Source organism: Tupaia chinensis, unplaced genomic scaffold (genome assembly GCF_000334495.1).
Source record: "Tupaia chinensis unplaced genomic scaffold, TupChi_1.0 Scaffold000126_2, whole genome shotgun sequence".
NCBI lineage: Eukaryota > Metazoa > Chordata > Mammalia > Scandentia > Tupaiidae > Tupaia > Tupaia belangeri.
The window spans coordinates 1440776-1454710 of NW_006159594.1; positions in this window are offsets into that span (position 1 = coordinate 1440776).

Below are 13935 nucleotides of genomic sequence, written 5' to 3' on the forward strand. Positions count from 1 at the left end.
CTGCCCCATCTCTCAGGGTTACAGGAGAGTAGCTTCTCCACGCACGAACCGGCTTCCCTTTTAGCCGCGGGTTTTATTTACTGAACGAGGCTCCGCCCCCACCTCCTCGGTGCCTCTCCATCCTCAGTCCAGTCTCCTCCCTCCAATAAGCACATAGCCCCTAAAGGTCGCCGAGAAAATGCATTCGATTCATTTTTGCAATCGTCTCTCCTTCTCCGTCTTCCTCCTGGAAAGCAAGTGGCAGCAAAAATCCTCTATGTCAACTGCTTCGGGAGCGGTCATTAGCTAGTATAGCGTTACAGGTCACACAGCATATGTGAGCCTTATAAATAAGGGAACAGTTGCGCAGACACTTTTAATGCCATCAGAATAAGATGGCCAGTGTATTAAAATATTTAGGTCTGGATCATTTGAGAATACAAGGGAGACGGTGGAGGGACATCACCTTCAAGTTTCTTGAAGGTGGGTGAGTGGAGGGGCGGATCCACGTGTGCAGGAAGAGAATGGAAGGAATTAATACCAATGGAAAGAGGTTCATTTCGTGTAATTGTAGGCTATGAAGAGTATAGCAGAAACAAAATCACCAGGAAGAGGTAGTAGCCCCGTTGTTCACAGCTCTAGATTAGAGCTGGCTGAAATAGGGGGGAAAATAGACTCTGACCCTGGTTCCACAACTTCTAGTATTTTTTTGCATGCCTAAGTTTTTTGAAAAGAGGATATGGAGAATTTTCAGCACCATACTGATTACGAAGCAGACTTGATGTTAAGAAAGGACTAACTAAAAAAAAAAAAAAAAAAAAAAAGAAAGGACTAACTTATGACATGATGTCTTCCCTTTGAAGACTATTACTCAGATACTACTGCTGCCTTTAACCGAGATCTATAATCTCTAACTGTAAATATAATATGATGGAAATGTAATATAGTTGTAAAGCACTTTTAAACAAACAGCATGGGACCAGCTGATGGCATATTGGTTACATCACTGAACTCCCACATAGTTGACCACGGTTCAGGTCCTCAACCTGGTCACTTAAAACTAACAGTGGCGTGGTGATTAAGGGTGCTGAACTCCTACATGGCCCACTGCGGTTCGAGTCTCAGACCTGGTGGCTTGTTCTCTCACTTTCCTTCCCTCTCTGTTTCCCTTTCTTTGTCAAATTAAAATAAATAAATAAAGTTGAATGAAGTAATTCTTTAAAAAATAAATAAATAAACTCAAGGCCAGGCACGTGTGTGTGTGTGTGTGTGTGTGTGTGTGTGCGCTCGCCCAAGACCCCAAGAGGAAAATGGAGGAAAGGCGCTTGGGGAGTGGTCATCCCCCTGGTGGTAGATTTCCTCTTTCTGTCTCTCTTTCCATTGAGCGCACAAGCCTTATACCAAAAAAAAAAACCCTCTCTAAAACAAACAAACTAAAACGACATGAAGCAATACAACAGATAATGCTATAAGCTTAAAATAAAGGTGTTTTTAATCTTATTAAATAAATTATGCAAAATTAATTCATTTTAAAGTGGGTCTAAAAAATAAAGTTCCTCAGGGCCAGCAGGTGGCGTGTGGTTAAGGGTGCTGGACTCCCACATGGCTAACTGTGGTTCGAGTCCTAGACCTGGTGGCTTGCCTTCTCACCTTCTCTCTTTCTCTCTCTGTTCCTCTCTGGTCAAATTAAAATATAAATAAAGTTAAATAAGATCATAATTACTTAAAAAATAAAGTTCCTCAAAGGGACCACTAACTATAAAAATTTAGCCTCACTTTTTGAAAAATATTCCTAAAGGTTTTTAGTTTTAAGTAAAAATAAATTCCTTAAAATTGTCCAGCTATCATAACAAAGGCTTTTGCAATGGGTAAAGTCCAATCAGCGGTCTTTCTTCCAGTCTGCCCCTTGATCACTCAGCAAGTATTGAAAGGTTTCAAAGGTTGGGAGTTCCACCTTCTGCTAGTTCAAGATATAGCAAACTGAATGCCTCAGCAAAAAAAAAAAAAAAAAAAAAAACCAGTGGTGGGGGCAGTGAATAAGGATTTTCAACAAGAAGCACAGACAACACAGGGAATATATAGCACAAAACTCCACAGGAGGGAATGAATCATAGGAAATGAAAAAATTCTGGATTCTCTCTGGCCTTGGCTCAAAAGAAAGCTCTGAGGGAAAATTCGATGGATTCATTTTTAAATAATCTGATTTGAAAACTCCTCAGACTTCAACATCAAGGTGCAAAACAAATGTTGCTGCTTCTCAACGTGAGTTCTTTCACTAATGTTTTGTAGTTTTAATTTCAATGATGCAGGCATAATTTGGGATAAAATATGAATATATAAATTTGAGGGTTTTTTTGGTCAAAATCAGTGCTGCAAACTGACAATTTAGTAGGCTTTAGCCCTCCCAATTTGTGCACCAAGAAGCTAAGTGGGGTTACGGATTAAATACATTCTTGGGGTATAGTGATACCATGTAATTGGAAAGGAAGTATCGTTGGAAATTAATATTGCCGTTTCCTTTTTTTTTTTTTTTTATGTAGAGAAGTTTTTGCTATAGGGTGCATGCACTAGCCAGCCAGAGAAACAGAAAGTGAGAAATCATCCCCCAGAGGGAATGGCCATGCCGCAATCCCTTTCTTCTTCGTGCTCCTCTCGGTATGTTGGGCATGCACACACATGCACCTGGGGACTCTGTAGGAGTTTAGCAACTTAACCATTACGCCATCTGCTGATCCCTTCTATTTCTGTATTATTTACAATTTACAAATGGCCTGTGATATCTATTAATGGTGCAGCTTAAAAGTAAAGAAAGGAATCTCTTGTCCTTCTAAGGGACCATTATTCATGTTATATGACTAAATGTGTCAAATTCTATGTATCTAGGGACCAGCAGTTGGTGTAATGGCTATGTCGCTGGACTCCCATGTAGTCAACCATAGTTCAAGTCCCAGACCTGGTGGCTTAAACTCATACCAGGTGCGTGTGAGTGCGTGCCCAAAGTCCTGAGAGGAGAATGGAGGAGAAGGGTTTGCAGCGTGACCATCCCCACGTGGGATGATTTCTTGCTTTCTGTCTCTCTGTCTCTCTCTGGCCTTTCTGGCGAGCACACGCGCCCTATAGCAAAAACCTCTCTGAGAAAAAAAAAATTCTATGTGTCTAATGTTGGACACTGGCGAGAAAGGAAAGTATATTTTGAGAAAAATCTGTAAAATATATGAACTGAAGTTTATTAAATTTTGAGCACTGAATTGTTTTTTTCTTCATATGTCTATTCTACATTTGCCTTTATATTTTTATTCTACTCTTAACATTTAAATGGTTCTTTACAGGCTACAGATTTTTTTATTAACAATATCTCGGGACCAGCAGTTAGCGTAATGGCTATGTCACTGGACTCCCACATAGTCGACTGTGGTTCGAGTCCCGGACCCAGTGACTTAAACTCACACCAGGAGCATGTGTGTGCGTGCCCAAGATCCCAAGAGGAGAATGGAGGAGAAGGGATTGTGGCGTGGCCATACCTCCTGGGGGGGTGATCTCTCGCTTTCTGTCTCTATGCCTCTCTCTGTCTGTCTGGGGAGCACACGCGCCCTATAGCAAAAACCTCTCAAAAAAAAAAAAACAAACACAACAATACCTCATGTTTTCCCCTTCTCATTAAACACATTGCATACAAAAGGCTTTTTTTTTTTTTTAATTTTTAAACTTAACTTATTTATTTATTTAAATTTGACCAGAGAGGGAGAGAGAGAGAAAGCAAGCCACCAGGCCCAGGCCCAGGACTCAAACTGCAGTTGGCCATATGGGAGTCCAGTGCTCTTAACCACCACACCACTTATGGACTCTATGAGGCAGTTATTTTAAAGAAAGTAAAGATTAGGAAACTCAAGCTCAATTAAATGCCTTACTTGAGGTCAAAACCAAGACAATCTATTTGAGGATAAGCGGAATATTAATGGTTTACACTGAACACTTTTTTCCAGGATATTATAGCTCCTAGTTGATGTCTCAACTTCTTTCACTTGAGAGAAACAGGAGACTTTTGATTGGGGCCATGCCTACATGTTCTTGAGTAGGTGTCATAACTGTGCTTTGAAGAGACTCACCTGGATACCAGCACTTAACATTCTATTCAGTGAAACCCAGAGGATTTCATCTGGGTTCACCAACATTTGTCCCTCCCTTCAGATAGTCCTTAGGTTGCTCATTTCCTAGTACAACTCTGTTTCCAGTATCTGGGTGAGTATTTACGGTTGTTTTGCATACTTAAAATGGGAAGAAATTGATCTCTTTAAACACGAAAAAGATAGGTAAAAGTGTGATTTTCTTACAAATATGGATTTAGGAAGAAAAGGCTGTGTGTGGCTGACACCTGCTGCACAAAGAAGGATATGGCATGGGGACATGCTACTTGGGATAGTTAGCACAAAAACACTCATGTTCCAATATTCCCTTTTTGAAACAACAGGTAAGAAGTGAACACAAAGGAACAGAACACAAAGCTCATTCACTCCCCCCATCCCCCGATTTTTTTTTCTTCTGGAGAAAGAAACAGAGAGCACTTGATTCTTATTCTTTGTGTCAGGGCTATGACATCTAAGGTCACTAATGATGGACCCAAATCTCTCCCAGAGTCAGCTCACAGTCTATGCTCCCACTCCACTTCTCTCAGAAGTACAAAGCCAAAGTCATAAGGAATCCCTGCTTAAGGTAAAGCCAGCTCTCTTTCCAGAGCTCCAAGGACCACTGCCTATGGTTGATTAGATGGTGGTTTCCTGAGTCAGTGGTCCTAGGAGCTTTTATTTCATTTAAAAATGGAAAGCAGATCAGGACCAGCAGCTGGCGTGGTGGTTAGGGCGCTGGATACTCCCACATGGCCAACTGTGGTTCGAGTCCCGGACCTGGTGGCTTGCTTTCTCACTTTCCCTCTCTCTCTCTCTGGACAAATTAAAATAAATAAATAAATAATTATTTAAAAAAAATGGAAAGCAGATGAAAATTAGTATGAAAAGAAAAGGAAATAAAAAAAGAAAAGGCCGAAACACGTCATAAAGAAAGAAAAGAAGATAAAATGAGGAGACTCTGTCGGTTAATAAGCCCTTTTCAGTGTATGCTCTGTTTGCCTTTTGGACATACTCATAAGTTCAAAGGAAGTTGTATCTTCTAGGGTTTATTCAGTGCTGAGAGTTTGGATAGAGCAGACCCTGTTTTGTTAGGATGGTTAATTAATTCATGCTCTGCTGGAGATAATGATGAATCCTTGCTCTGACACTAGAGACAAAAATTCCAGCAGATTACTCTTCTGTCTGCTGCACTTGGCTGGATTCCATTGACTAACCCAGCCATAGTGGGAAAGAAATAAAGATGCACTCCTATGGCAGACATACCCCCCCACCTCGACTCCTTTACTGGGCCCAGTCAGCCGTGGGCCTGAATAGTCTTCTTCATAAAGATTTAGGTGAAAAAAATAATAATAATAAAATAAATAAAAATTAAAAAAAAAAAAAGATTTAGGGGACTCCAGTTCAGAGTAGTTACATATGGAACTTCCATTTCCTAATTGGTTTTCATTATATGTACCACAGATGAGTGCTCATATTTAGAAGAAAACTTCCATGAGGGCAGAGACCTGCTTTATTTGCCTCTATCATCCCAGTACCTAAAATAGCACCTAGCACTCAATAAATACGATCTAATGAATGAATGAATAAATGGTGGTGTGCATTAATGCACAATAAATAATTAAAATAATTAATGATTGGTTGATACACCAACTAATTGTAGCAAGATGTAGCCCTCAGTGCCTGAACAAGGGCTGGACTGTAGAAAGAGGAGAAAAACACAATCAAGGGGTCAGCAGGTGGTGTGGTGGTTAAGGGCACTGGACTCTCACATGGTCAACTGCGGTTCGAGTTCCGGACCAGGTGGCTTGCTTTCTCCTTTTCCCTCTCTCTCTCTCTCTTGTCCTTTTCTGGTCAAATTAAAATATATAAATAAATAAAGTTAGATAAAATAATTCTTTAAAACACATGCACACAGGGCTATGTCGCTGAACTCCCACGTAGTCGACCGCGGCTCAAGTCCTGGACCCGGTGGCTTAAAACTCACACTGGGCACGTGTGCGTGGGTGCCCAAGATCCCGAGAGGAGAAGGGATTGCGGCGTGACATCCCCCCGGGGGGTGATTTCTCGCTTTCTGTCTCTATGCCTCTCTCTGTCTGTCTGGCGAGCACACGTGCCCTATAGCAAAAACCTCTCAAAAAAAAAAAAAAAAAACACACGCACACAATCAAAGTTTTTTGTTTGTTTTTGTCATAGGATGCATGCGTTTGGCAGAGAGACACAGAGAGGGAAAGTAAGAAATCACCCCCCCCCCCAGAGGGATGGCCATGCCACAGTTCCTTCTTCTTCATGCTCCTGGGATTTGGGGCATGCATGCACATGCAGCTGGTGTGATTTTTCAAGCTGCCAGGTCCAGGACTCGAACTGCAATTGGCCATATGGGAGTCTAGCACCTTAACTACTATTTCACCTGCTGGCCCCATAATCAAAAGTTTTGATTGTGAAGGTTGTTTCATGTATGGCACTGATCTTAAGCAGGCCCTTAATACTGCCTAGCAATTCTCCCCCAATCATGTAGTCAACTCACTTTTCCATTTTCCTTCTCCTCCGCAAACCAGCACCACCCCACAAATCTTCACTTTCAGTTGATGTCTTGACTATTAGTTCTTGGAGAAAATAGGAACAGGCAGAAGAGAAGTTCCACATACTCCACCCACTCCGTCTGTCAGTCTGCCTATAGCTTTACCTGCTCTGCTTTTCCCCTCATCGACTCAGACGTGCTGTTTGTGCTCCCATGTATCTTTCTCCTTGGGCACTAGCTTTCCTGTCCTAGCTGAACAGAGACTCTGCTTCTAGAATTGTTCCTGTCTCTCCTACATCATCAGTTTTTCATTCCCTGCTGGATTAAGCCTATCAGCAAAAAAAAAACCCAAAAAACAAAAAAAGAACTTCCCTTAACTCTACATTCCTTTCCAACTTCTCTCCGTCTCCACTTCATCACCACCATTTGCACTCAAATCCACTATGCCAAAGCTTGTCTCTGTCGCCCCTTAAGATTATTGTCAAGGTCACTAATAGCCACTGAATGGTGCGATCTAGGGCATCATTTTTTATCTTATCACTCTCACAACAACATGTGGCCGGTTAATGACCCTAGGGCACCCACTCTCCTGGCTTCCTGTTACCTCCTTGGCTTCTTCTCAGTTTACTAACTGAATCCTTTTCTCCTCCCACCTCTCCTCTTGTCTATCCACTGTCACTTCCTGGGTGATCTCATTCAGTCTCACAGCTTTCCCTAGCATCTATACCCTAATATTTCCTAAATTTATAGATCCAACCCTCATTTATCTTGTACACTCTAAAATCAGCTATATAACTGCCTAATTTGTTTGTTCTTCTTTTTTTAAAAGACTTATTTATTTAGTTTTATTTATTCATTCATTTTTAATATGACCAGAGAGACATACACAGAGACAGAGAGAGGGAGGGAAAGTGAGGAAGCAAGCCTCCAGGTCTGGGACTCAAACTGTGGTCGACCATGTGGGAGTGTCCAAGCACCTGAACCACCATGCCACCTGCTGGTCCCCATTTGTTTGTTCTTTAAACAGAGATTTTTTTTTTTTGCTATAGGGTGCACGAGAGACAGAGAAAGAGATAGACAGAAAGTGAGAAATCACCCTCCAGGGGAATGGCTACCCTACAATCCCTTCTCCATTCTCTTGGGATTTTAGACACACACACACACACACACACACACACACACACCTGACAGAGTTTCAAGCCTCCAGGCCTAGGACTCCAAACGCAGTCGGCCGAGGGAGTCCAGTGATGGAACCATCATCTGTTGGTCCCTCTGTTTTTGTTTTACAAGAGGTTTTTGTCATAAGGCTCATGTACTCATTAGAGAGAGACAGGGACAGTATGAGGAAAAGTGACAAATCATCCCCTAGGAGGGATGGCCACACCACAATCCCTTCTCTATTTTCCTCCCAGGATCTTGGGCAGGCACTCACACGTGCCCAGTATGAATTTCAAGCCACCAGGTCTGGGATTCGAACCACTGGTGGCCATGTGGGAGTCCAGCAACATAACCGCTACGCCATCTGCTGGCACCTCTGTTTGGGTTTTTACAGTGTCCTGACACTTAATATGTCCAAAAGAGAATATTTCTCTCTCCAAACCTGATATTCCCCCAGTATTCTGCACTCTGGTAAATGGCATTATCAGGCCAAATGTTGTGGAGTCAACCTTGATTTATCTTCTTGTCACATATCCTTGGTTCATCAGGCAACCCCAGCAGCTGTAATTTCAAATTATGTGTAGAAACTAATCTGTTCTTACCATCTCCACCTCACCATTAAATCTCATCTGAACTATTCCAATAGCCTTCTAATTAGTTTCCATGTTCATATACTTTTGTCCTCCAAATGCTCTCTACTCTCCATTCTCTTCATAGCAGTCAGAATAATTATTTACAATCATAAATCAGATTGTGTCACTTCTCTGCTCAATGAATGTCCATCACCTAATTAGAATGAAATCTGAAGTGTTCTTTATCACGGCCCCTGTAACCACTCTAAATTCATATCCGTCTCCTCTTCTTTCACTTAGTTCTCCAATTTCATAGTTCTACTTCCCATTCCTTGAATATAAAACCCTAGGTGAAGCCTTTGTCAAGGATACTCTTCCTGTAGACAGTCACAGGAGAGTGCCTCACTCCCTTGTGTCATGCACGTCTCTCAGGAAATGTTGACTTCTCACATAGGATTTCTCTGGACACTCAATAGAAAATTAACCTCCATCGGAACCAGCAGTTAGCATAATGGCTATGTTGTTAGACTCCCATGTAGTCGACCACAGTTTGAGTCCCGGACACCTGGTGGCTTAAACTCACGTCGGGAGCTTGTGCGTGCGTGCCCAAGATCCCAAGAGGAGAATGGAGGAGAAGGGATTGTGGTGTGGCCATCCCCCCTGGGGAGTGATTTCTTGCTTTCTGTCTCTCTTGTATCTCTCTGTCTTTCTGGCGAGCTCATGTGCCCTATACCAAAAATCTCTCCAAAAAAAGAAAATAAAATTAGCCTTCATCCCAGCAAACTTACTGCCCCTCCCCAGAGCTACAGGGTAACCTGAAAACCTTAAATAAATTAGTACCTTGACTAGATTAGTGCCTTGAATAGATTAGACTTCCTGCTTCTCTGACTCCTCCCTTTGATGCTGCATAGGGCCAGTTCTGAGCCCATTCTCCAACCTGGAGACCTCTTCTTCCCCCATAAAAGACTGTGTCTAACCCCCAGTTGGGCCATAGATTTAGAGTGTTAACTGCTTCGTGCCCGCCAATAAAATAAACAGTTCTAATCTTTCCAAGTGCTGCTTTCCATTCCTCAGCATCTGATTTTCTGCAACAGCCATGTAGCTTCCAACACATCATTATGCTACTGCCTGTGGGCCGAAGTGGTCTTGAGACCATTTTAAAAAAAAACTTATTCATTTATTTTTATTTGACCAGAGAGAGACACAGAGAGAAAGAGAGGGAAAGAAAGCAAGCCACCAGGTCCAGGACTCAAACCTAGGTTGGCCATGTGGGAGTGTCCAGTGCCTTAATCACCATGACACTTGCTAGCCCTCAAGACCAGTTTTTTAAAATACAATTTATTTTGTCTTACTTCTTTCTTTCTTTTTTTTCTTTTCTTTTTTTTGGAGAGGTTTTTGCTATAGGGCACGTGCGCTTGCCAGACAGACAGAGAGAGACATAGAGACAGAAAGCGAGAAATCACCCCCCAGGGGAGATGGCCACGCCGCAATCCCTTCTCCTCCATTCTCCTCTCGGGATCTTGGGCACGCATGCACACGCACCCGGCATGAGTTTTAAGCCACCGGGTCCGGGACTTGAACCACAGTCGACTACGTGGGAATCCAGTGACATAGCCGTTACGCTAACTGCTGGTTCCCATGTCTTACTTCTTTCTTACCAAATCACAATCAACTGATTTCCGAAGTGTGTAGCAAAGTTGGAAATGAAATGCGAAAATCTAGTTTGTTGAAAATTTATGGACCTAGTCACTTGAAAGTTTTGCTAGACTATAGTTTGGTGGTCACTAATGTAGAATATAAAATTCAGGGTAAGACAATATGGTCTTTTAGATTTCTAATATTATAGAAGTTATCAGACTAATACAGAAAGTTATTTAAAAAAATTATTTCTTCCTAGAGTGAAAGACAGTACTTTCCAAGAGGATTTTTTGAAAAATGATTTATTTATTAATTATTATTATTATTTAATGTGGTATAGGGCACATGCACTCACCAGAGAGAGACAGAAAGAAATATGGTTATCCCCCCTAGGGGGTGATTTCTTGCTTTCTTGTTTATCTGTCTCTCTGGCAAGTGCATGTGCCCTATAGCAAAAATTTCAAAAAAACCCCCAAAAAACAAAAAACCCAAAACAAACTCCTTTCGGTTCCCCCCTGAACAGTTGTTCTTCCTCTTGTGCTCCCCATTTCCAGTGATGGCCAGAACATCATGCTCTCAACCACCCAGGCTGGAGACCTTCATCTTTTTCCTTCCTCTTCTCTTTAAAAACAAAACAAAACAAAACAAACAAAAAAAGAAGAAAGAAAAAAGAAAGAGAGAAGAAGAAAGGAAGGAGGGCTTAAGGAAAAAGGAAGAAAGAAAGGAGAAAGAAAGAAAGTTGTATTTATTGATTTAGATCATGAGTGACAAAGAGTGAGAGAGTGCACATCCCCAACAGGGTCTTCAGACTGCAATCCACCATCAGCCTCTGCTGGCCCTGGATCATGGGCATGCACATGCCTGTGTATTCTGGATCAACTCACATGTAACTCCCATGTGAGTCAGCCTGGAAGAGCATCACCACCCGCCAGTCCCCTTTCTCCCTTTTCAGCCCCATATCCTAGGGTTACCAAGTCCTATTGGTTTTGCCTCTGAAAATGATCTCACATCTGTCTTTTTCCCATCCCAAGGCTGCTGCCCTAGAACTAGTCATCTCTCTCCTATCCCACTGCAACAGGCAACCCTCTCATCTCACCATATGTCACTTTTAATCCTTTCATTCCGTTTCCATGGTTGTTTCATAAAACACGGGTTGATCATGTTTTCCTCCTTCTCAAAAGCCTTTGATGGTTCCCATGGTATAAAGCAGTGGTCCCTAAGACTGGTGGAGCGAGCATCACAATCACTGAGGAACTTTGAAAATTCTGTGTGGCACTGGAAGAGTCCTCAATCATTTCTCAGGTAGACCTTCTGCTCTGGTACCCTCTGGTGGCAACTTCATGCAATGGCCAGTCTTCTGTTTACCTGCAAGATTGCCTCTGAGATTCTGACTCAGTGGATCAGCCTATTACTTGACAGAACCACTAACTTATAAAATAAAGTTTAGGGACCAGCAGGTGGCATGGTGCTTGAGGTGTTGGACTCCCACATGGCCGACCATGGTTCAAGTCCCAGACCCGGTGACTTGAAACTCAACCCAAGAGTTTGTGCATGTGTGGTCCAAAGTCCTTCGAGGAAAATGGAGGAGAAGGGATTGCAGCATGGCCGTGGGGGTGAATTCTCACTTTCTCTCTCCATTTCTCTGGTGCCACATGTGCCCTATAGCAAAAATCTCTCTCTCTAAAAAAAAGTCTAAATTCCTGTGTAGAGAGTTCAATCCTTCTCTCCATTCGTCCCATAACATCTTTTCCCCACCATCCCTTGTGATGTCCCTTTGATGCTTCCTTTCAGCCACACTGAACTGCCCTATACTTTGCCATATTAATACCTTTACTGAGGTCTTTCTTCTGCTTGGATTCTTCTCCTCTCTATCTTGCAGGATGACACGTTCACATTGTTTATGGCTCATTTAAACATCAGGTCCTCTAGGAAATCTGCCCAAATGAACCTGATCTTTCTCTTCTCTGTGCTCTCACAGAAATTCTTTACTTCTTCAGGGAAGCCTTCCCGAATTATCTGCTCTCTTAGTTCCTGGCGTTTTGTCCTTTATGCTGATATCTAACATCCTTAATGATTATATTGCTATTTTGAGACCGAAAATGTCTTTCTTTCTTACTACACTGGAAGTGCCTTGAAGGTAAGAGCCATAGCTATTACTACGTACGGTGGGCACCTAATATAAAAGCTCAATTACTATTTGTTGATTGGGTAAATGAATGTTTCTCTTTTTTTTGGAGAGGTTTTTGCTATAGTGTGTGTGCTCGCCAGAAAGACAGAGACAGAGAGACAGAAAGCGAGAAATCACCCCCTAGAGGGGGATGGCCATGCTGCAATCCCTTCTCCTCCATTCTCCTCTTGGGATCTTGGGCATGTATGCACATGCGCCCGGCGTGAGTTAAGCCACCAGGTCCGGGACTCAAACTGTGGTTGACTACATGGGAATCCAGCGACATAGCCATTATACCAATTGCTGGCCCTGGGTAAACGAATATTTCTGAAATTATCACATAGTCTGCTTTGTATTACATATAACTATATATACATTTGGATTATCCTTTAGGTAATTAAAAATTATTTATTTAACTTTATTTATTATTATTATTTAATTTGACCAAAGAGAGAGATGGAGAAAGAGAGAGAGAAGGGAAAGTTAGCAAGCAACTGCCAGGTCTGGGACTCAAACCATGATCAGCCTTGTGGGAATCCACACTTAATCACCACACCACTCCTGGCCCCTAGGTCATATTTTTAAAATTTTCTTTTTAGAGAGATTTTTTGTTGTTGTTGTTGTTGTTGTTGCCATAGAATGTGTGTGCTTGCTGGAGGGACTGAGAGAGAAAGTAAGAAATCACCCCCAGGAGGGATGGCCATGCTACAATCCCTTCTCCATTGCTCTTGAGATTTTGGGCACACACGCACATGTACACAGTGTGAGTTTGAAGTCACTGGGTCTGGGACTTGAACCATGGTTGGCCATGTGGGAGTCCAGTGACATAACCACTACACCATCTGCTGACCCCAGATCATAGGTTTTTAGAAAACACAGAAAATAAACCTTGGACCAGCTTGCAGCATGGTGGTTAATGTGGCCAGATCCCACATAGCTGACCATGCAGTTTGAGTCCCAGTCTCAGAGGCTTAAGAAGCACACCTTTTGCGTGTGTGTATGTGCCCCAAATCCCAAAAAGAGGAAAAAATAGAAGAGAAGAGATATCATGACCATCTTCCATCAAAGGGTGCTTACCCCCTCTCTGTCTCTTTGCATCTCTGTGGTGAGTGTAAGTGCCCACTGACAATTAAAAAAAATGATAACAAGGACCAGCCAGTGGCATGGTGGTTAAGGCTGCTGGCTCCCAATGGCTGACTGCACACTTCAGGTTTTGGAGCTAGCAGCTTGAAAAACAGGCTAAGTACTTGTGTAACCATGCCCCAAATGGAGAAGGGATGATGATGTGGCCCTCCCCCATGGGACGTGCTTTCTCACTTTCCTCTCTGTGTCTCTCTGGCAAGCACATGTGTCCTTTAGAAAACTGAAAGAAAAAAAAAAAAAGGTCAACTGCATGCATGCTAAAACTTTCTTCTCTTCCTTGCTGTATATACAGTGGTTAGAACAGGGCTTATTTCATAGTATTTGCTCAGGAAATATTTATGGAATAAATTACTTTATTGATAGATACAGCCTTCTCCTATGGTACTTTACTGGTGACAACTTTATATAACCACCAGTCTTCTTCATTTTATTCCTACATTTATTTTTCCTTTTGAGATCTATTTCTGTTTTGGCATATTTTTTATTTTTTAAAGATTATTTTATTGGGACCAGCATATGGCGTAATGGCTATGTCACTGGACTCCCATGTAGTTGACCGCAGTTCGAGTCCCAGACCTGATGGTTTAAACTCACACCAGGCACATGTGCATACATGCCCAGAATCCCGAGAGAATG